Source organism: Schistocerca americana, chromosome X (assembly GCF_021461395.2).
Source record: "Schistocerca americana isolate TAMUIC-IGC-003095 chromosome X, iqSchAmer2.1, whole genome shotgun sequence".
Taxonomy (NCBI): domain Eukaryota; kingdom Metazoa; phylum Arthropoda; class Insecta; order Orthoptera; family Acrididae; genus Schistocerca; species Schistocerca americana.
Window position 1 is genome coordinate 647,191,521 of NC_060130.1, and position 25,418 is coordinate 647,216,938.

Here is a 25,418-nt window from a genome sequence, read left to right on the forward strand (position 1 = left end):
CAGGTGGGATTGACGGAGGACATCGATAGGGGGCAAAAAAGGGCAGCTCGTTTTGTATTATCACGTAATAGGGGAGAGAGTGTGGCAGATATGATGCGCGAGTTGGGATGGAAGTCATTAAAGCAAAGATGTTTTTCGTCGCGGCAAGATCTATTTACGAAATTTCTGTCACCAACTTTCTCTTCCGAAGGTGAAAATATTTTGTTGAGCAGAAGCTACATAGGTAGGAATGATCATCAAAATAAAATAAGAGAAATCAGAGCTCGAACAGAAAGGTTTAGGTGTTCGTTTTTCCCGCGCGCTGTTCGGGAGTAGCCGGCCGAGGTGGCCGAGCGGTTAAAGGCGCTACAGTCTGGAACCGCACGACCGCTACGGTCGCAGGTTCGAATCCTGCCTCGGGCATGGATGTGTGTGATGTCCTTAGGTTAGTTAGGTTTAAGTAGTTCTAAGTTCTAGGGGACTTATGACCACAGCAGTTGAGTCCCATAGTGCTCAGAGCCATTTGTTCGGGAGTGGAATGGTAGGGAGATAGTATGATTGTGGTTCGATGAACCCTCTGCCGAGCACTTAAATGTGAATTGAAGAGTAATCATGTAGATGTAGATGTAGATGTGGATGCATATCTAGATAATTAAAGACTGCTAAAAAACGAGCAGAGTGTAATTGACTATTTTCTTTTAGTTTTCTACTTATTTGTATGAGAAGCAGGCACGTGGGTTGCAAAAAATTTTCTAAGTGGAACAGAATCTGAACTGGGCTGTGTTGGGCAGATACGAAGCTAATTAAGAATAATTAGACTTTTCTTGGACATCCTTACAATGCTTTTGAAGAGTACTTCGATATATATTTTAAATACTTCATTTCCACAATATTACTTTGTTCGGTTTTGAGTATTTATCATCGTATAAATTTTTGTTCAACTTCTGACTGTGGTGCTAGCCCTTAGTTCAAATGGCTCTGAGCACTATGGGACTTAACTTATGAGGTCATCAGTTCCTTAGACTTAGAAACTACTTAAACCTAACTAACCTAAGGACATCACACACATCCATGCCCGAGGCAGGATTCGAACCTGCGACCACAGCGGTCGCATGGTTGCAGACTGTAACGCCTAGAACCGCTCGGTCACTCTGGCCGGCTGGTCCTTAGTACTCAGAAGGAAAAAGAGTAGTGATGATCTACATCTATAACTACAGAGATACTCAACAATCCGCCATACGACTCGCGGCAGAGGATACACCGTACAACTACTCGATCCCTTTCATGTTCCACTTTCAAATTGAGCTAGGGAAAAACGACTGTCTGTATGCTTTCGCATGAGCTATGAGCCCTAATTTCTCGTATCTTATCTTTGTGATCCTTACGTGCCATGTATGCTGGAGGCAGTAGAATCGTTCTGCAGTCAGCTTCAAATGCCGCTTCTCTAAATTTTCACAGTAGTGTTCCTAGAAAAGAATGTCGCCTTCCCTCTATGGATTCCAATTTGAGTTCCTGGAGTATGTCCGTAAAACCTGCTTGTTGTTCGAATCTTCCAGGAACAAGCATAACAGACTGCCTCTGAATTGCTTCTTTGTCCTCCTTTAACGCGACCTGGTACGGACCCGAAACACTCAAGCAGTACTCAAAAATAAGTCGCACATGCGTTCTACGAGGTGCATTCAAGTTCTAAGGCCTCCGATTTTTTTTCTAATTAACTACTCACCCGAAATCGATGAAACTGGCGTTGCTTCTCGACGTAATCGCCCTGCAGACGTACACATTTTTCACAACGCTGACGCCATGATTCCATGGCAGCGGCGAAGGATTCTTTAGGTGTCTGTTTTGACCACTGGAAAATCGCTGAGGCAATAGCAGCACGGCTGGTGAATGTGCGGCCACGGAGAGTGTCTTTCATTGTTGGAAAAAGCCAAAAGTCACTAGGAGCCAGGTCAGGTGAGTAGGGAGCATGAGGAATCACTTCAAAGTTGTTATCACGAAGAAACTGTTGCGTAACGTTAGCTCGATGTGCGGGTGCGTTGTCTTGGTGAAACAGCTCACGCGCAGCTCTTCCCGGACGTTTTTGTTGCAGTGCAGGAAGGAATTTGTTCTTCAAAACATTTTCGTAGGACGCACCTGTTACCGTAGTGCCATTTGGAAGGCAATGGGTAAGGATTACGCCCTCGCTGTCCCAGAACATGGACACCATCATTTTTTCAGCACTGGCGGTTACCCGAAATTTTTTTGGTGGCGGTGAATCTGTGTGCTTACATTGAGCTGACTGGCGCTTTGTTTCTGGATTGAAAAATGGCATCCACGGCTCATCCATTGTCACAACCGACGAAAAGAAAGTCCCATTCATGCTGTCGTTGCGCGTCAACATTGCTTGGCAACATGCCACACGGGCAGCCATGTGGTCGTCCCTCAGCATTCGTGGCACCCACCTGGATGACACTTTTCGCATTTTCAGGTCGTCATGCAGGATTGTGTTCACAGAACCCACAGAAATGCCACCTCTGGAGGCGATCTGTTCAACAGTCATTCGGCGATCCCCCAAAACAATTCTCTCCACTTTCTCGATCATTTCGTCAGACCGGCTTGTGCGAGCCCGAGGTTGTTTCGGTTTGTTGTCATACGATGTTCAGCCTTCATTAAACTGTCGCACCCACGAACGCACTTTCGACACATCCATAACTCCATCACCACATGTCTCCTTTATCTGTCGATGAATTTCAATTGGTTTCACACCACGCAAATTCAGAAAACGAATGATTGCACGCTGTTCAAGTAAGGAAAACGTCGCCATTTTAAGTATTTAAAACAGTTCTCATTCTCGCCGCTGGCGGTAAAATTCCATCTGCCGTACTGTTCTGCCATCTCTGGGACGTATTGACAATGAACGCGGCTTCATTTTAAAACAATGCGCATGTTTCTATCTCTTTCCAGTCCGGAGAAAAAAAAATCGGAGGCCTTAGAACTTGAATGCACCTCGTATATGGGGTCTCCTTTATAGATGAACCACGCTTTCCCAGAATTCTCTCAATAAATCGAAGTCGACTATTCGCCTTCCCTACCATAATCCTCACATGCACGTTCCATTTAATATCACTTTGCAACGTTAGACTCGGATATTTAAACGACGTGACTATGTCAGGCGGGACACTAATAATGCTGTATCCTAACATTACGGGTTTGTTTTTCCTACTCATCCGCATTAATTTACATATTTCCACATTTACATCTATCTGCGATTCATCAAACCAACCAGAAATTTCGTCTAAGTCGTCTTGTATCTTCCTATAGTCACACAACTTCGACACCTTACCGTACACTACAGCATCTTCAGCAAACAAAAACATATTGGTGCCCAACCTACCCGCCAACTCATTTATCTGTATAGAGAAGAACAATGATCCAATCAAACTTCGCTGGGGTATTCCTGACTATATCCTTGCCTGTGATGAACACTCACCGTCGAGAACAGCAAACTGCGTTCTAGTCTTCGAGCCACTCACGTATCTCTGAACGTGTGGCATACGCTCATACCTGCAATGGGGCACCGCGTGAAGCACCTTCCGGAAATCTAGAAATATGAAATTTGTCTATTGGTTTTCATCCATAGTTCGCAGTATTTCATGTGAGTAAAGGGCAAGCTGTGTGTCGATCATCCTTGTTTGATGATTGGGGCCTTTGTAAGGGTCGGCCGGAGTGGCCGAGCGGTTCTAGGCTCTACAGTCTCTAGCCGTGCGACCGCTACGGTCGCAGGTTCGAATCTTGCCTCGGGCGTGGATGTGTGTGATGTCCTTAGGTTAGTTGGGTTTAAGTAGTTCTAGGTTCTAGGGGACTGATGACCTCAGAAGTTAAGTCCCATAGTGCTCAGAGCCATTTTGAACCTTTGTAAGGAGTTGTTGAAGGTTTGGTGGCTGAGTTGCAGGACTACTTATTGAAATTTTTAGTTGGATTCGGATACTGAGATTACCCCTAGAGGTTGCTGTGAGAATGTCGGTGATTACCTCCTTCATTATAGGATGAAGAATCTTGAGGTTGTTCAGAGGGAAGTATGAAGGGCATGCTTTGGAAAAAGTCAAGAGAGAAGGGAAAAATAAAGTGAGGGAACATTCTCATTCTGGCATCTCGTGCAGTGCTGCTATCAGAGAGATGATGATGTGTCTCATATTGACTGACTTAATATGTCTGTCGTCAGAGAGAAAGTGTTGGAGCTAGTGACATTACTGTTTTAACACATGTTATACATGTAGGATCAGTTCAATCTGGTGTTGCTCAGTCACTTGAGTCGACTGCTATTTGTGATGTGTTGGCTGATACTGCTGTAACTTCTACTGCTTGTACTGCTTGAAGTGAACAGCAGGATAATATTTCAGCTCCAGAGGATGTTTTTGACCCTAATTTGATATGTATTTTGTTGGCATCTGTGGGTAGAATAGAGACCAATAATAAAGATTTAGGAGCTAGTGTGACGGGAATCGATGAGAAACTACTGGCGACTAATAATGAATGAAGTAAGGATTTGTAAGAGAAAATGAAGACTAGTGTGAATCGACCTTATGACAAACAGGAGACTAGTAATTAAGAACTGAGTAATGGTTAACGAGAGAAAATAGGAACTTTTGTGTAAGGACTTGATGAGAAACTGAGGAAATAAGTGAGACCAGTCGCAGTGCGTTAACTGAGAAGTTAGAGGTTAATGTTATTACTTTACGGGGAAACATACACAGCTTAGAGCAAGGACCTGAATCATTTAGTGGAGATGGTGCAGGAAAATTTAATGTACTTAGTATACAGTTACATTCAGATTTTAATGAGAGGACTTCTACTGTCGAAAGCAGACGTGCCTCTGGTGAAGAGCGTTAGACCAGACAGCAAGAAGTTGTTAAAATTTGAAGCAGGAATGTGAGAGGAATAAAGCAGATTTATCAGACAGGTTTGACGCACTGACTAGTCAAGAAATTATCACTCAGTTTAAAGAGAAAGTGACAAATAATACAACATTGCTCCAGAAGTTAGAAAAGAATTTTGGGGATATGAAGGTGAGTTCAGAGAAGGAGATATCAGAGACTAGGGAAGACATTAAACAAGTACTGGAAAATGTTGGTGACTGTCAACTTCTGTTGCACAGTTGGTGGTTAATTTTGAACAGAGTTCCAGTGGTATTGTATCTGTGCGCGTTGGTGTATCTGAAGAGGTGAGACCCCTGTTAAGATTTAAAGAAAAGTAGATGGAGATTAATAGAAGAAGAAGGGAATTAGGTCAAAAACTAAAGAGAAAATATCTAAGATTGACAAAAAGTTGCTGAAGGTCGTTGTCAGAAGAGATCATTTGACTAATGTTAGTGAGGATTCAGGATATCAAGATGAGCCAAATACTGTCTCATTATGAAAGGAGGAGAACTCATCAATGACACTGTCGTGAACACGTAACTTGTCGAGACATGTCTGATTTTGGCTACCATCATTTTTTGCCTGTTAAAATGTTTCAAGTGTTCAGATATACGTCAAATGGTGTTTATTCCTGTGACTGGTTGGAGAAATTTGCGTTTTTACTCCCAGCAACTAGGTCCCAGGGCCATAAGACCGAATTGGTCTGTGGTTATTTGGAATGTTAGTCTGCTGCGTGCATGAATACCTCCGTTAAAAATAATGAATCTTATGACAGACCTAAACACTTGTTCTTGTCTGCATATTGTCTGAGGCAGTGCTAGACAGAGTCAATTGTGGTGTCCGGATGATGCAAAAGTTTAATTATTCTGGATTAATCAACACGGCAGGTTTCTTTAAAGGTGTGTTATCAAAAAAATAATGTATGTTCAACCCCTGCCAAGCTGTTTGACATTTGTCTCACGATACTCTCTAGAAGCATATGTGTAAAAGTGGTGATTACTACAAACTTTCTATGTCAAAGTTACAGGTTTTCTGCCAATTTTTTGTATTGTTATGAGGCTGGTGGTTGATACGATTTTAAAGGTTGATATTTTGTCGATGTACCAAACAGTGATGGATTTTGGTTTCAGCGAACTGTTACTGAAGTGTAATGGGTCTATGTTGAAGTTTCATTTCCGATGAATGAGCAGTTAAGGAGAAGATTCGAACCATTGTCTTCATTTTCTCGCCAGATCTGAGTTTTATTTCGGGTCGATGGCTCCTGCAAAATGAGGACACTGGTAGTGCCATTCTATTACTAGATTGCCAGAAATGTGTTTGTCGAAATCAAGAGATCAAAACAGCGTTGGAATTAGGCAGTTTAACCTAGTCAAAGAAGATATTTTCTGTTTTTAAGAAAAGAAAAGCAGATAATTCGCATTGGGTTGTATACATTTTGGACAAATTAGTCAACAAACAGATTTGGCACATTCATTTAAGTTATGCCAAGTTCTGTGCTAAGAAAGCGTTGCATGAAATTCTTGAAACATGCTGTTTACTGAATAAGGAGAAAACTAATCAGTGTGCCTTCTCACACACCATACCAAACGTTCTCTGTCCTCTTTGTGGCACCCTGTATACATCTCGTCCGTTATTCTTCTTCTTATTAGCGTATCGTTACACTGGAGGAAGTCGTTCAGTGCCCTGAAATGTTAACATGTGTCTGGTTATGGAGTCATATTTGAACGAGCCATGGTTTTGAATAGTTTGTATAACATGCAAAATTACCAGTAAGAACTTTCCAAATAGCTATGGCTGTGCGCAAGCCTTGTCAAAATGCAGAACCACTGATGGTATCTCATCATGCACCTTTATTTACCATCATCCTGACGATATTATGAGAGCTTTCAACAGCTGATTTGTTTTACATGAAATATGGACAGCCTTCAGCTGTATAATGGAATGACGACAATGGGAATTTGAGCCGGACCGGGACTCGCCGCTTATAGCGAGCGGTTGTCTCATCATTAGGCTATTAGAGCTCAACTCACGGCCAGGCCCTTACTTCCATATCTCGTCAACGGTGTGTCGACAGCCTGTACTCGTACGGCGGTCATTTTTATTCCCGTTCATGCCAGGCATTTTATGTACAACTCGCTGGCTCGGTGTCGTCGGATAAATACGATCCTGTAGTCCCTGTGATATTCCGAATTACGATGTAATGTTCCTGTGGACAAGCATCCATAACGGATATAGGAGTACAGCTTGTCGACACATGTTTGACGTTATACGGAAATGTGGGTCTGACTGTGAGCAGTGCACAGATAGCTTAATGGTAGTTGCGACGACGCTGTGTCCCGGATAAGTTCCGCTTCGAATACCGGGCGGGAAGGTTTTTGTTTATTTTACTTGCCACAGCTACGCTTGTGTGAAGTTTTCCTCGTTAGTGTTCTGTCTGAGGAGTTAGTCGTAGCACCACTGCTCCGCCTTACTGTCTGTTTGTGTTCGTCTACGTGCAGCGGCGTTGGCCGCTCTGCTGTGGCTACTGTGGTTTACACGTGTATTCCACGAAAAGGTACTGTAAGTTTTACTTTCGATAAAATAGCGTGACACGTGCAGCCCGGGTGTGTAGAAATCCACTGCTGGCTTGTCGATATAATTCGTGTGAACTCTGATCAGGTCCAGACCGTTTATTTTGACGCAGAGAGTAAGTGTTTTACGTGAAATACATGGCTTCCCTTCACGCCGAAAGATTACTGTCGCGACATGGTTCTCACATCCCTTTCAAGCATTGCAATAATCCCGTTAGTATGTTGTCACTCGCAGATGCTGAAATTGACTATACCAACGTGTTCAACCTCTCGCCGGAAGTTGATGACAACTTTCTAAAAGACATATTGACTCCTTACGGTAACGTGGAAAACGTCCGCCGTGAACGTTGGTCTACTCAACGGCGAGTACAGTCTTATAATGGAATTCGTTCCGTGGAAATGTATGTCAAACGCAATATTCCATCACATTTACAAATGTGTGGTTACCGCGATCAGTATGTAGCCTATACTGGTCAAGAGTGAACATGCTTCCTGTGTAATGGAAGTTGACACGTTCCATCTAATTGCCCGAGGAGGATTTCAGTACTAAAGCCGTCATTAGTGCAGCGTCGCAAATTGGTGGTTTCTGATCTTGTTCCTTCCACTCCCGATGTCTGACCTACTTCTCCTTCGGATCATAATGAGCAAAAAGTCAGTTCTGATAGTCGTACATATGAATATCCGCCTCTACCTCTTCGTCAGGTTAAGAATCCTATTGCCCCAAGATAGAACCTGTAATTGTAACAAACAAGCGACGTCGTACTAATTCTGCCCAAATATCTTCCGCATCGGTTGTGTCCTCTGCCCCTCTCGATGCTACAATACCTCCCGTCCGTGGTGCGGTGAGTGGTGAAGAAGTTATCTCCAGCGTCCCTATTGCTCGCGAGGTGGTTCCTTCTGACCTGCCTGTGTGTGGAGAGGGAGCGGAGTCGTCCCTTCATCTTTGTGTCCTCCGTTACAGTCTGAGACGATGCAATGTCCTCCTGCCCCTTCGTCTTCAGCTGCCGACGGTTTCCTGGTTTCCTGAATTTGCCGCCTTCAGCAACTCCCGAGCAGAATAAAATTGGCGACGCATTGGCTGTTCCAGAGAATGCTTCTGCATTAGTGACTGGAACTGAGTTACATGACTCTTGTTCTGAGGGCAGGAAGCTGTGCCTATTACTCCCCTCCCCCCTCCCGTCGCCTGCAGAGACCGCTATGCCACGTAGCCAGCGGCAGAAACAGCGTATACAACAAGACCGTTCGGTGGTACGTAAGAAATCTAAGCATGCGATGACAGGGGTTCTGGTGCTTCGATGTCTGATTCATCTGTGAACAACACAATGGACCTTGACTCTCAGATGTCTACCTAATTCTGCTCGGTACGTCCCTGTATAGCTGTGATCAATGACCCAAACCTACACGTTCCTTTCCTTAAATGTTAATCATGTGGACTCAGAATTGAGATTGGCTTCACTGCGGCAGTTCATTTGTGATTCATGTGCGAACATTGTCTTTTTACAGGTGATATTTAGGCATAATTCTTACCTTGGTCTCATGTGATCTTTAATGTAGTACCCAAATATTCTACGGGGAGCGCCTTATTCTTTCGCGGAGGCATTCCTATTGCTGAGGTGAATATGTTGGAGTCTGGCAGGGGCATAGGTTGTAAACTATTCAATCTTACCTTGGTTCTTTTATATGCTCCTTCTGACACTGGTCGTGCAGTGGTCGTTTGCGTTTTTATAAAGAGGATAATGTTTGAGTGTTGCGGAAGAATGATGCGGGTATTATGTTGGGTGGTGATTTTAACTGTGTGTTGCGTCCTGCAGATCAATCTCCAGATTTTAATTTTCGTCGTGAATTACATCAATTGGCCGACTCCTTACGCGTGAAGCACGTCTGGATGTATAAATACCTGACATTACTAAAATGTACGCACTTTATTGCGTTTGTTGTAGCAGATTAGATAGGTTTTACTTATCAGACTGCCCGTGCGATTGTATTCTTAATGTTGAAGTCATCCTAGCTTCCTTTACGGATCACTGTACTGTGACCACAACCCTAAATCTAGAACGGCAGCCCGTCAAATTGTTTCGCACTCCGTGCACGTTAAACGTCGCTCACCTACTTGACACCTCTCTCGATAACGTGGTGTGAGCTGTGTGGGAGCGTACTCTACCGTCCACTGGGAAGTACTCTTCCATCCGTGACTGGTGGACACAGCTGGCAAAACCGAGGCTTAGGCAAACTTTAATACTTTTCTGTGCTGCCAGAGCGCGAGACTTTCGGAGAACTGACGATTATTGCCATCCTGCGTGAACTTTATGATGCTGCGGATCACTAGGGGACTGATGACCTCAGATGTTAAGTCCCATAGTGCTTAGAGCCATTTGAGCGGATCACTGCCCTCTGCGAATTGCGAATGTTAGGCCCTGTAAAGGCAAAATTGTTGACATTGAAAAGAATACAAATGGATGGGTAGAAATTGTGGTCCAAGCCACATTCATTGGTAATTGAAGAATTGACTTCCTTATATCATTTCCTTCGGCATCAGACAGGTCGCCGACGCGCTTGTTTTCATTCTCTCACGACAAATAGTGGACGTATTGTATCGGAGTAAGCTGATATAGTGCCTGTCTTACACCAATACTATGTAGACATCTACGACATCGATGAATCCAGTGCAACCGTTTACGACCCACTGGTCAGCATCTTGGATACGAAAGTTACACCTGATCATAATGAAACGCTCTTAACTTGTTTTCAGCCTGAGGAAGTTTACAAACTTATTATGGTATCGCCTTCTCAAAAGTTTCCCGGTCTGGATGGACTTCCCAAGGAATTTTACACGCGCTTTGGGGAGCTGTTGGGTGTTACCTTTGCGTCCCTTTTGAATGAATTGTTACTAGGTGGAGTAGCGCCTACCTCGTTCAAATTGGGGAAAATTGTTTTAATCCAGAAACACCCTGGACCGGCGTCCCCTGTTAGCTTTCGTCCAATTATTTTGTTAACCTTTGGTTATAAGACTGTGGTGAGGGCAGTTAATAATAGAATGTCGGCTCTGATGGAGACGATTGTTGCAAAACATCTAATCTGCGTACCTTGCTGTATAATTCTTACACCTATCGTCGAGTGTCGTGACGTGGTTACAGTTTCTGCTGTAACGTCCGTCCCTTGTTCCCTTGCTTTCCTAGACTTTGATAAAGCATTTGATAGTGTTAATCGCGACTTTTTGCTTCGGATTATGGAAGCAGTTTGTTCTACTGTTGACACACGCCGAGTGCTCAAATCTGTTCAAAGGTATTTCTACTTCAGTGGTTGTTAATGACCAACTAACGCCCCCGATAAATATCCGTTGGGGAGTGCCTCAATGAAGCCCGCTGTCAATGGGTTTGTTTCTGTTGTCTCTGGAGCCCCTACTTCGGATGCTAGCATCCCAGCTAAAAGGTAGGACGCCTTCCGGAGGGACTATAGCTGTTCGTGCATACGCAGATGACGTGATAGTTCTACTCCGCAATTCAGCGGAGATATGTCGACTGACGTCAGTAATCGATGATTATTGTCGGAATTCAGGTGCACTACTTAATGAAGATAAATGCGGGCTTCTTACTTTGCGAGGTTTTGATGCCGCAGTTGTTCCATAGCTTACTGCAGTGGATCGGCATACGTCTCACGGTATCATCATTGATCGTTGTCCACACAGAATGGCGACACTCAACTGAAAATCTGTTACGGAAAAAATTCAGGCAGCGGTACTAGAATGTGTGTGTTCAAATGAGTGTGAATTCGTAAGGGACCAAACTGCTGAGGTCACCGGTCCCTAGACTTACACACTGCTTAAACAAACTTAAAGTAACTTATGCTGAGAACAACACACACACCCATGCCCGAGGGAGGACTCGAATCGTCTGCGGGAGGGGCCGTGCAATCCTTGACATGGCGGCTCAAACCGCAGGGCCACTCCGCGCGGTACTAGAAAATGAAAAGCGTTCTCTTACTCAGCTCCACGAAGTCCCAATACTGGATACATATGTCTTATGCAAAGTTTATTACGTGGTCCAAGTTTATCCGCTTCTCTAGATGATGGCGAAGAAACCACAGCAATTGTCTGGTTGTTTCTTATGGGAAAGTCATACTTATCGCTTATAGTATGAGGTGGTCACGGAGCCTCATTTCTTTGGGGGGTTGGGCCTGGCTGATATACGAAGAAAGACGCAATTGTTATTACTGTTTTGATGATGACTCAAGAAACTCACACATTCACGTCTCGTTTATTTCTCTGTGTTCGTCTTGCTAGTCTTCAACTCCCTAGTGATGTTGGTCGCATAAATTATAAGTTAAAACACATTCGTGAGTTCTGTCTTGCTGTGAGCTATGTAGGGGCTGAAATTTTATGGAGAGCTGTCCTAACCATGAAACTCCTACAGACTCGTGGGAAAGCAGTCCCTTGCCCGAATCTAGTTGAAGGAGAATCGCTGCACACAACCTGGATGACAATTTGGTGGAATATTAGTCTTCCGAATTTGCCGATGCGCTTAGCGTCCTCTTGGTATAAGGTAATAAATAACTTGATTCCAACGAACGAGCAACTTTTCCGCATTGGGATTTATATAGTCGTACGTCTACAGAAACCATACGACATCGCTTTACTTGTGGAGGTCATACGGCAAACTGGTCTTGAATTAGGATGCAGTTCCCCCAGGGGGCTCACGGCTCTTTCGTGAATTTGTGCATTGCACACACGGGGCCCCGAGCTATTGCAGCCAATTCTACCTTCCCTGGCTGCATTTCCTTCACCCTGCCCTCCCTCCCTATCCTCGCTCCTTCCCCGTTGCCCCCTCCTTCCCCTCTCTCAGTGTTCTGATTTATATCGACCTGGCTATCCACCTCGTTTCCTGTATTGATTGCAATTTTATTACTTTTGCCTGTTATTTCATCCTTTTTGGCTTTTAGGCCCCCAGTTGAAGTTTGACCTCCATTTCAAAATTCCCTGCCCCCTGTCCTTCTCCTCACCCTTCCCCGCTGCACCCCCCTTTCACCCTGCTAGGTCACCAGCACGTGTAGCCAGTCATTGTGGTGCGGCTGTTATGTATCCATCTGGCCGAGCCCCCTGACAACACAGGGATCATATTATTGATACCTGAGCTGTTCCCTCCCCATGTATGCCAAGGAGTGTGTGCTTATCTGCTTGGACCATCGGAACTCCCGGCAACGGCCGCCGTGCCAGACGGCCCTTGCTGTGGTTTTGGTGGCGTCCATGGGAGGAGCCCCTGGTCGGAGTGGATGGTATCCGGGCGGATGCTTCGTGCATGAAGGGTATCAAGCTGCAAAAATCTGACCATTCTCAAATGGCCGTCTCCTCGAATGGTGAAAGATCATTGAATGCTGACAACCTTCTCTTCCCTGGATACACCATGGGAGGAGCGCCAGGCTCACCGTCTAGGGATGAAACACTATCCCCATTACCTCGTCTGTACTAGGACGGATGCGGACACATTCGCCACCATAAAACCATTGTTTTTTGTGGAAAATATCGAGGACAAGTCTGGTGAAGTGGGGTCTCTTAGTAAGATTCGGTCGGGCTCCTTCAAAGATTCTTCTGCCACCAGTCCGCAGCTCATCGCGCCTTTGATCGTCTTGGCAATGTCTCGGTGTCTATTAATCCTCATCAATCTCTGAATATGGTCCAGGGAGTGATTTTTGATAGGGACCTCATCCTGGAAACTGATGAGCAACTCTGGACTAATCTGGAGCGCTGTGGCATTCATTTTCTTTGACATGTGCAGGAGTGTAACAAAGACAACCGGACCGATACATGCGCCTTCATTCTGGCTTTCGAGGGGATACCCTTCCAGAGAAAGTCAAGGTAATGTGCTACAGATGTGACGTGAAGCCGTATATCCCTCCACCTATGCGGTGCTTTTGGTGCTTGCATTTTGGGCATATGTCTTCCTGCTGTACGGCGGACCCTCTGTGTGGTGAGTATGGATACCTTCTCCATGAGGGAAGCCCATGTGTTCCGTCACCTGTGTGTGTCAGTTATGCTGAAAGCCACTCTTCTCGTTCGCTGGATTGCCATGCTTACAAGAGAGAAAAGAAGATCCAGGAATACAAGTCTCTAGATCACCTGTCTTATAGTGAGGCTCGCTAAAGGTATGAGAGACACCATCCATTGTCACTATCTTCAAATTTCGCCTCTGCTATTTCATTTCCTCCTCCTACCTCTTCCTTACCCCAGCCCCATGCCCCTCTCCCATCCTCCTCCCCTGCAGTTCCCACGACCCCCATCCAGGAGCCACTCCCCCTCCCCTGCCAAAGAAGTGCCCCCCTTCTTCGGCACCTGCCAGTGATCGGGCTCCCTCCCATAACCCCTCTCCCCAGCGTCTCCTAGGCCAGAGACTCCTACCACAACTCGGCCGTGAGGGGTACTGTCTGTCCGACCCAAGGTCGTCCACTAATTTTCGATTCCAGATCTTGCAGACGCCTGTTCTATGTCTATGCCCTACCATCCTCCATCACTGAAAGAGAAGAAGAAGAAACATAAATCTCAAGACAAGGCACCCCCAGTGCCTCCGGAGGTTCCATCTCCCCCCTCGCAACCTGAGTCTGACATTTTATTTGTGGATGTCACCCCATCCTTGTCGGTGATGACTACTGACAGAGTGATATAACTTCCTCTCGGCTTTTTAGTCTTTAGTGACTGGATCCCCCTATGTACCAGCTTGGGCGCAATAGTGGTTTGAGTGCTAATGACAGGCAATCACCATTTGCATTGTCGACCTTCCTCCAGGTAGGCTACTTCCTTACACCGAACTGTCTACCTTAATCAAGCAAATTCTTCTCGTAGGGGACTTCAATGCTCACCACCTACTGTTGGGGAGTGTCATTTCAATGGGTAGGGGGTCTACTAATAGACCAACTTATTGCGTATCTCGATTTGTGTCTCCTCAGTCATGGTTCTGCTACCCACTTCAGTGCTGCTATCGATCTCACGATCTTCTCCCCTGCCCTCGTGGCTTCCCTACATTGGTCATCCCATGATGACCTTTGTGACAGTGACCACTTTCCGCTGATTCTATCGTTCCCCTGCTGCCACCAGGCATCAGGCCCCCACGTTGGGCATTCCACAGGGTCAATTGGCCTTTATATACGTCTACTGTGCACTTCGACACCTCCCTCTGAAATTCCATTGATGTAATCGTACAAGGCGTCTCTGCCATTGTTCTTCATCCTGCTGGCACTACTGTCCCCCTATCCATAGGTTCTCTCCTCGTCGATCGGTACCGTGGTGGACCAAGGATGTCAGCATCGCTGTCCAGGACCGCCGACAGGCGCTGCAACGATTTAAGCAATGCCCTTCACAGACCAACCACCTCGCTTTTAAGCATCTCCAGGATAAGGCTTGTTACCTTATTAAGCGGAGTAAAAAGCAATTGTGGGCGCGCTATCTTTTCTCCATGCGGACATATGTCTCTTGATCGTAGGTTTGGTCCAAGTTCTGTAGTTTTCTGGGCCACCAGCGACAGTCAACTGACCAGGGTCTTGACCTCTGAGGTGCTCTGTGCACTGATCCACTGGTCCTCGTGGAACACCTCACGACACCTTTGCGACGGCATTGGCGTCCTGTTCCTATTCTACTACTTTTCTCTGGCAGAAACGCAGAGTTGAACAGCCCCCCCCCCTTTTGTTTCATCCCACACCAAGCTGTCCCCTATAATGCACCCTTCACTGAATGAGAATTGCTTCAGCCCCTTATATGTTCCCGAGACAAGGCCCCAGGCCCAGATTCCATCTACGATCAGGTGATCCAAAACTTGGACGTTCCCCGTAGGCAACATCTCGTCTGGGTGTTCAACCGCCTCTGGCTCGCAGCTGATTTTCCGTCACAATGTCGAGACAGTATAGGTATCCCCATCCTCAAGCCTGGGAAGAACCCAAAGTCTCTCGATAGCTACCGCCCAATTAGCCTGAGGAATGTACTTTGTAAGCTGCTCGACAGGATGGTGAGCTTCAGATTATGTTGCGTACTCGACTCTCAGGGCCTTTTGTCCCCATATCAGTGTGGCTTCCTGGCAGGACTCTCTCCAACTGACCATTTACTCTGAGTGGAATCACCTATCCGATAGGCCTTTATTCTCCGCTGGTGCCTTGTCACGGTCTTCTTTGACCTACATAAGGCATACGACATGTCTTGGAGTCATCACATTTTTGTTACCATCCATGACTGGGGCTTCTATGGTTCCCTTTCGATTTTCATCTGAGTTTTTATCTCACCGACTCTTCTGGGTTCGAGTTGGCACTTCACTCAGTGCCCCTCGGATTCAGGAGAACGGTATCCCACATGTTTCTGTGCTAAGTGCCACACTCTTCTTCATTGTCATCAATGGGGTCGTTACCCTGGCATTGTACACCGATGATTTTTGAATCTGGTGGCGCTCCTACTCGATAGTATCTGGTGAGCGCCGGTTCCAAGGCGCCATCCGATTGCCGTTTGTGTGGGCCATCTCCCATGGCTTCTAGTTTTCTCCATCCAAAACGAGGGTTATGCATTTTTGTCGTCGACCTACAGTACTCCCCGCTCCAGAACTTTATTTAGGTGACCAGCTCCTCGATTTTGTAGCACAGTCCCGTTTCTTGGAGCTGATTTTTGATAACAAGCTGACATGACTGCCCCACATTCACCACCTAAAGACTACTTGTATGCAGAAGCTTAATGCTCTCTGTCTCCTGGCCCACACATATTGGGGTGCAGACTGTCCCACTCTTCTCCATCTTTACCGTGCTATGGTCTTATCTAGACTAGATTATAGTAGTCAGGTTTATAGGTCAGCAGCCCGGCAACTTCGAAACTGATTGACGCTGTCCATCATTGTGGGGTGCATCTGGCCATTGCTGCTTCTTGCACTAGTGCTATTAACAGTCTCCTCACAGAATCGGGATTCCCCCTCTACACATATGACGGAGGCAACTCCTTGTTTCTTACGCATTCGTCAATTCCCTGACCATCCTATCTGCCCTATACTCTTTGCCAATGAGAGAGGTCTTCTTCCTAACACCCACCCATGGGTGTCATTGCCGGTTGGCATGCGTCTCACTTCCCTCTGTTGGGACCTTAATCTCCACTCACTGGACAGCATCCTGTATCTTTCCTCCCATACCCATCACCCCTCCCCTTTGGATGGTGCCTAGACCACGGATTAGGACCGATCTATTCCGGAGTCCTAAGATTTCTGTCCCTCCTCTGGTTTTCCAGCATCTTGTATGTGCCATCCTTGCGTAGTTCCAGGGTGCCACCATCTTTTCACTGATGGTTCTAAGACAATCAATAAGGTGCGATACGCTTTCACGTCTCCTACTGGCTTCAAACATAATTTATTGCCGGCATCATGCAGTGTGTTCAGAGCAGAGCTTATAGCCATTCACAGGGCCCTCCTTTTTGTTTCTCAGGCCTCCGTCCACAGTGTTTTAATTTCTTCAGAGTTCATGAGCAGCCTACAGGCTATCGACTGATGCTACTCTCGTCACCCTTTGGTCTATATTATCCAGGACTTTCTCTCTACCCTTGAGCATGCCACCTGTTCAGTCGCTTTCTCTGAGTCCCAAGTCAGGTGGGCGTCCCAGGGAATGAACTGGCTGACCGTTTGGCTAGAGAAGCAGATACTTACCTCCCATTTCCTTTCATGATTCTAGCTGCGGGTATGCGGATCTACGTCATATCTCTCTTTGTCCAAAAGTGGAATGATATTGGGAGCGCTAGTGCTAACAGTACTAAACTCTGCACAATCAAGGAGTCTACTGCAGTTTTGCGCTCTTCCTTCCGCTCCTCTTGGAAGGTCTCCACTGTTTTATGCCATGTCGCATTGGTCATACCCGGCTCACCCATTCCTTCTACCTACGTAACGATCCCCCCACCCTGCAGCGGTGTTGTGGAGCCAGACTGACGATATCTCATATATTGGTGGAATATCCCTTTCTTTTCCTTTCTTTTGGCCTTTTGTGTTAAGTATAACCTTCCCGATTGCTCAAATTTTAATATTAGCTGAAGCTTAAGGCACTCCGCCTCCTGGCCCACACATCTTGGGCTACAGACTGTTCCACTCTTCTCCATTTTTATCGTGCTATGGTCTTATCCAGACTAGATTATAGCAGGTGTTGACAGATGTGAAAATTACCGAACTATCAGTTTAATAAGCCACGGCTGCAAAATATTAACACGAATTATTTACAGACGAATGGGAAAACTCGTAGAAGCCGACCTCGGGGAAGATCAGTTTGGATTCCGTAGAAATGCTGGAGCACGTGAGGCGATACTGACCCTACGACTTATCTTAGAAAATACACTCCTGGAAATTGAAATAAGAACACCGTGAATTCATTGTCCCAGCCGGCCGAAGTGGCCGTGCGGTTAAGGGCGCTGCAGTCTGGAACCGCAAGACCGCTACGGTCGCAGGTTCGAATCCTGCCTCGGGCATGGATGTTTGTGATGTCCTTAAGTTAGTTAGGTTTAACTAGTTCTAAGTTCTAGGGGACTAATGACCTCAGCAGTTGAGTCCCATAGTGCTCAGAGCCATTTTGAACCATTGTCCCAGGAAGGGGAAACTTTATTGACACATTCCTGGGGTCACATACATCACATGATCACACTGACAGACCCACAGGCACATAGACACAGGCAACAGAGCATGCACAATGTCGGCACTAGTACAGTGTATATCCACCTTTCGCAGCAATGCAGGCTGCTATTCTCCCATGGAGACGATCGTAGAGATGCTGGATGTAGTCCTGTGGAACGGCTTGCCATGCCATTTCCACCTGGCGCCTCAGTTGGACAAGCGTTCGTGCTGGACGTGCAGACCGCGTGAGACGACGCTTCATCCAGTCCCAAACATGCTCAGTGGGGGACAGATCCGGAGATCTTGCTGGCCAGGGTAGTTGACTTACACCTTCTAGAGCACGTTGGGTGGCACGGGATACATGCGGACGTGCATTGCCCTGTTGGAACAGCAAGTTCCCTTGCCGGTCTAGGAATGGTAGAACGATGGGTTCGATGACGGTTTGGATGTACCGTGCACTATTCAGTGTCCCCTCGACGATCACCAGTGGTGTACGGCCAGTGTAGGAGATCGCTCCCCACACCATGATGCCGGGTGTTGGCCCTGTGTGCCTCGGTCGTATGCAGTCCTGATTGTGGCGCTCACCTGCACGGCGCCAAACACGCATACGACCATCATTGGCACCAAGGCAGAAGCGACTCTCATCGCTGAAGACGACACGTCTCCATTCGTCCCTCCATTCACGCCTGTCGCGACACCACTGGAGGCGGGCTGCACGATGTTGGGGCGTGAGCGGAAGACGGCCTAACGGTGTGCGGGACCGTAGCCCAGCTTCATGGAGACGGTTGCGAATGGTCCTCGCCGATACCCCAGGAGCAACAGTGTCCCTAATTTGCTGGGAAGTGGCGGTGCGGTCCCCTACGGCACTGCGTAGGATCCTACGGTCTTGGCGTGCATCCGTGCGTCGCTGCGGTCCGGTCCAAGGTCGACGGGCACGTGCACCTTCCGCCGACCACTGGCGACAACATCGATGTACTGTGGAGACCTCACGCCCCACGTGTTGAGCAATTCGGCGGTACGTCCACCAGGCCTCCCGCATGCCCACTATACGCCCTCGCTCAAAGTCCATCAACTGCACATACGGTTCACGTCCACGCTGTCGCGGCATGCTACCAGTGTTAAAGACTTCGATGGAGCTCCGTATCCCACGGCAAACTGGCTGACACTGACGGCGGCGGTGCACAAATGCTGCGCAGCTAGCGCCATTCGACGGCCAACACCGCGGTTCCTGGTGTGTCCGCTGTGCCGTGCGTGTGATCATTGCTTGTACAGCCCTCTCGCAGTGTCCGGAGCAAGTATGGTGGGTCTGACACACCGGTGTCAATGTGTTCTTTTTTCCATTTCCAGGAGTGTAGATTAAGGAAAGTCAAACCTACGTTTATAGCATTTGTAGACTTACAGAAAGCTTTTGACAATGTTGACTGGACTACTCTCTTTCAAATTCTGAAGGTGTCAGGGGTAAAATACTGGGAGCGAAAGGCTATTTACAATTTGTACAGAAAACAGATGCCAGTTATAAGAGTGAGGGGCATGAAAGGGAAGCAGTGGTTGGGAAGGGAATGAGACAGGGTTGTAGCCTGTCGCCGATGTTAATCTGTGTATTGAGCAGGCAGTAAAGGAAACAAAAGAAAAATTCGGAGAATGAATTAAAATCCATGGACAAGAAATAAAAACTCCGAGGTTCGTCGATGACATTGTAATTTTGTCAGAGACAGCAAAGGACCTGGAAGAGCAGTTGAACGGAATGGACAGTGTCTTGAAAGGAGGACAAAAGATGAACATCAATAAAAGCAAAACGAGGATAATGAAATGTAGTCGAATTAAATCGGGTGATGCTGAGGGAATTAGGTTAGGAAACGAGACGCTTAAAGTAGTAAACGAGTTTTGCTATTCGGGGAGTAAAATAACTAATGATGGTTGAAGTGGAGAGGTTATAAAATGTTGACTGATAATGGCAAGGAAAGCGTTTCTGAAGAAGAGAAATTCGTTAACATCGAGTATAGATATAAGTGTCAGGAAGTTGTTTCTAAAAGTATTTGTATGGAGTGTAGCCATGTATGGAAGTGAAACGTGGACAATAGATAGTTTTGGCAAGAAGAGAATAGAAGCTTTCGAATTGTGATGCTACAGAAGAATGCTGAAGATTAGATGGGTAGATCGCATATCTAATGAGGTGGTATTGTAGAGAATTGGGGAGAAGAGAAATTTATGGCACAAATTGACTGGAAGAAGGGATCGGTTGTTAGGACATATTCTGAGGTATCAAGGAATCACCAATTTAGTATTGGAGGGCAGCGTGGAGGGTAAAAATCGTTGAGGGAGACCAAGAGATGAATACACTAAGCAGATTCAGAAGGATGTAGGTTGCAGTAGTTACTGGGAGAGCTGCATCAAACCAGTCTCTGGACTGAAGACCACAACAACAGCAGCAGACAATCCTCATACGGTTGAAGTGGTCCTCAGTTTCCTCCGTGAAAGTTGTTTTTATTTCCAGATGTAAGGTTCAATTTTAGTCTTCAAGCAGGGGCAGGCTGGTTGTGGTTGAGACTTCCTTTACAGTCCACTTGGTTTGTCACCCCATTATCGCCCACTTTTTTCCAATTTTTAGATTTGGTCTCGCCTTTTATGCCTTTACTGTGCGTGTTTAATGTTCATTATTTTATAATTTGACTCTCCTGACAGGATCCATCCACTTTTAGTGGACCCTCTTTCTCCTGTGACTATCTACGGAACCGTGGGACTAAAGACCTCGCTGGTTGGTCCCAGAACTCCTCTTAATTAATCAATCAATTAGGACACGGTTGGCTTTCCTTACTCGATCTTCGGAGTCGGTATACACTACGGGCATCATATTGTGCACAGATTCTTCCTTCTTTCCACGGTCGAAAACCCATACCTTTATGTGGTTGCTGGGAGACTTCTTTCATTATGTTGTAGATGGCGAGGGGATCACATGAACTTCAAGCAGTACATGATCACTGCCTATTGGATATGTTTGGGAATGCCTCGAAATCGAGCCCTCCCCACCAACATGTTGAATCTTGTTTTCCGTAGGCAAGGTGTTGATTAATTTCATTTTTATGATAGTTGTTTTCTTTGTTATGTATGTTCCCATCTGATTTGCTTCGGCTCTTTCTCTTCTAGTTTACCTACTAGTTTTGTTTTTTGACTCAGTATCGCTCCAGTTCTATTGTAATATGTGTACAGATTACGTACATACACACGTGAGAGTATACAATCCTTACAATCAGATTGGACTTTTTATTAGTTTGCTATTTATAATACGATCTCATCTCGTGTCCTTCTGCTGTTAGATTCTATATAAAACCTAATATATATATATATATATATATATATATATATATATATATATATATATATATATATATATATATTAATTAAACAGCAATTTGTGTATATATATATATATATATGTACACAAATTGCTGTTTAATTGATTTCCTGGTCTGCATCACTCATGTCGTTGAGTAGAGCTATTAGTCAGCCTTTTGTACGAGAATTTCTAAATCATTTGTTGTCAAGGAGCTAACTCAGTACAGATCAGTAGTTTGAAAACATGCTTTTGATAATAGAAGGATAAAGAAATGCGCGTACTCATACGACCCATGAAGTACTATCACTTTCATAGGTAGTGATATGCAAGCACCAAAATTATAGCGATTTACAAATGAAATATGTAATGGCCATGGAAAGATTTCTAACGCTAATATGACCAGTAACAACACCTCCAAAGTAGTCACACGCTTTCGTGTAACTAACGTGATCGATAAAGGGAGTCTGCAATATCTCAGCAGAACAGAATGCTTAAGTGAACAGTGTCATAGAAGCAGAAGGTGCTACTAATTCGTGCTAGATTCTCACTTGTAGCAATCCGCCATGCAGGGGGCTCTTTACCCAAGTATGTATTCGTCTATTCAGAATGAATGCAATAGCTAAGCATCTAAATAAGGAACATTCAGTAGAACTCCAATCTTTACCGCATTAAAAAAAAGTGATTTATGGTATGCTACAATATGTGGCAACCTCATGACCGGCAACAGCAACCCTCATTACCTTACACTGTTCAGTTGCTCAAAGAACTAATTACCATGCAAAGAGAGTATAATGTAGTCATTCATCAGAATAACTTTCACTTCTGCCACCTATCGCTTAAACGCGGGTCATTAAGACGGTGGTGCGATAACTGCAACACATTCCAGGAAAGCATGAATAAAGGAAGTGGTCTGTATGACAATGACGGTGCAACACGCACAGTTAGATAGGAATATATTGTTTCTCAAAAGTATAGATTCAAAAAAAAAGTATGTAGTTAGTGTGTTGTTCACGTGAAACCTTACAAAACAAGTTTACATCACTGGAAACGTAATATGACACCATCAACAAAGCCGAACACGCACTTCTCACGAAATTTAATGTGGAAGCATTTAGTACATAAGAGAATCAAATGATTATAGCAGTGACTCAGTGACCAGCCGCTAAATTATTTATACTTCGCAGCCCTTCCTAACCTCCACCACTGTGTGTGAGTACTTGGAATTACACACATCAAGAAAAGTTTTGCGTCACCTCGGTTCCTAGAGTTCCGGAACCTGTACAGAAAATTGGAATAGACATCAACATAGACATCACTTCCGCCCTTTTTATTGCTCATTAAAACCACACGTTGCATGTTGTACCCCCATACAGCGAGACCTTCAGAGGTGGTAATCCAGACTGCTGTACAAACCGGTACCTCTAATAGCCAGTAGCATGTCCTCTTGCATTAATGCATGCCTGTATTCGTCGTGGCATACTATCCACAAGTTCATCAAGGCACTGTTGGTCCACATTGTCCCAGTCCTCAACGGCGATTCGGCGTAGATCCCTCAGAGTGGTTGATGGGTCACGTCGTCTATAAACAGCCCTTTTCAAGGCATGTTCGATAGGGTTCATATCTGGAGAATATGCTGGCCGCTCTAGTCGAGTGATGTCGTTATCCCGAAGGAAGTCATTCACAAGATGAGCACGATGGGGGCGCGACTTGTCGTCCATGCAGACGAATGCTCGCCAATATGCTGCCGATATGGTTGCACTATCGGTCGGACGATGGCATTCACGTATCGTACAGCCGTTACGTCGCCTTCCATGACGACCAGCACCGTACATTGGTCCCAGATAATGCCACCCCAAAACAGCAGGGAACCTTCACCTTGCTGCACTCGCTGGACAATGTGTCTTAGGCGTTCAGCCTGACCGAGTTGCCTCCAAACACGTCTCCAACGATTGGCATATGCGGCACTTATCGGTAAAGAGGACGTGATGCCAATCGTGAGCCCTCCATTCGGTTCGTTTTTGGGCCAATCTGTACCGGGCTGCATGGTGTCGTGGTTGCAAAGATGGACCTCCTCATGGACGTTGTGAGTGAAGTTGCGCGTCATGCAGCCTACTGCGCACAGTTTCAGCCGTAACAGGACGTCCTGTAGCTGCACGAATAGCATTATTCAACATGATGGCGTTGCTGTCAGGGTTCCTCCGAGCCATAATCAGTAGGTAGCGGTCATCCGCTGCAGTTGTAGCCTTTGAGCGGCCTGAGCGAAGCATGTCATCGACAGTTCTTGTGTCTCTGTATCTCCTACATGTCCGAACAACATCGCTTTGGTTCACTCCGAGACGCCTGGACACTTCCCTTGTTGAGAGCCCTTCCTGGCACAAAGTAACAATGCGAACGCGATCGAACAGCGGTATTGACCTTCTAGGCATGGTTGAACTACAGACAACACGAGTCGTGTACTTCCTTCCTCGTGGAATGACTGGAAGTGATGGCTGTCAGATCCCCTCCGTGTAATAGGCGCTACTCATGCACGGTTGTTTATGTCTTTGGGCGGGTTTAGTGACATCTCTGAACAGTCGAACGGACTGTGTCTGTTATACGATATCCACAGTCAACGTCTATTTTCAGGAGTTCTGGGAACCGGGATGACGCAAAACTTTTTTTGATGTGTGTATAACAGTGCGTGTAAGAATACAAAACACGATTTTACCCACCTCAGATGGTAAACAGAACTGAGCAATGTAAATAATTTGGGAAGATCTTACTGTTAATTTTGCCTATCATACAAACTATTTAAAACCATGGCTCTCCGTCTAACAAAGTAATTACATCAGAACAACATGATCGTTCAAATTTGACTCCATAACCAGACACATGTTAACACTTCAGGACACTGAACGACTCCCTCCAGTGTAACGATACACTAATAATAAGAAGAATAACGTAGGATATGTATACAGTGTGCCACAAAGAGCACAGGAAACGTTTATTTCGTTCTATGAGAAGCCACACTGATCAGTTTTCAAGAAGGACCCCACATCCGGAAATGCATGGACTAGGCAGTGGAAAACATCGACGTCCGAGATGGGAGCGCATTCCACATTGTGTCAATAAACCCAACACGAGTAGCACATCGCGCTGTCTACGTTGCAAACGCACTTCAAACAGCGTACCTCCTCTGTCAATGCAGAGCCTACATCGGCGACGCTGAGCCTCATTCTCGTGAGCCAATACGTGCGGTTCTCTCTGATCTATTTCAGTCGCTCCATGGACTCGAGCAACAAGGTCCTCCGCTGACGTTACAGGTGTTTCATATAGGATACCCTTCATACTATCCCACATAAAATTGTCGAGAAGTGGCAATATGGCGACTGTGTCTGCCATAGAACTGGTACACCCCTACCAATTCATTGATTGGGATATGTGACGCTGAGATTATTCCTCACATCGACATCAAAGTGTGCTGGAACTCGGTCGTATTGCAGCCACATACCTATCTCTAATGTGAGGTAGGTGGGTGCTGTTAGTCTGTTTGGCAGTAGGTATGGTTACCAATTATTCCGGTCCAGACTTTAATAACGACCTTCCCTTCGGGATTTTGAATCACTCGTGCACGCAAATTTCGTCTGCCCAGACACGCACGTTACCCAAGTTTAATATACCATTTCTGGTAAACGTTTATTCATCCTTGAAGCACAAAACTTAAGAACTGTGTCTCGAATATCCAATATTGTAAATACAACTGCGCAAACTGTGTCTGTTATCGGTAGTTACATTCTGTAATGCTTGGAATTTCTGCAGGTGGTATGGATGGAGCTGGTGTTCATGAACAACGCTCTCATGGAACTCTTACCCGTGTGCAGCTCCTGTACCAACTGGCGAGTGCTGGCGGCTGGGTAATTTCCGGATATTTTCAGCACATTCTCCTCCAATTATAAAGTTCGAGCCATGCGTGGACAACTCGCATGACGTTTAGGCACCTATCCAGGAGCAAACAGCAGACTGGAGATAGCAATTGCAAGTTACAAGCATCAAGTACTATTGCTTT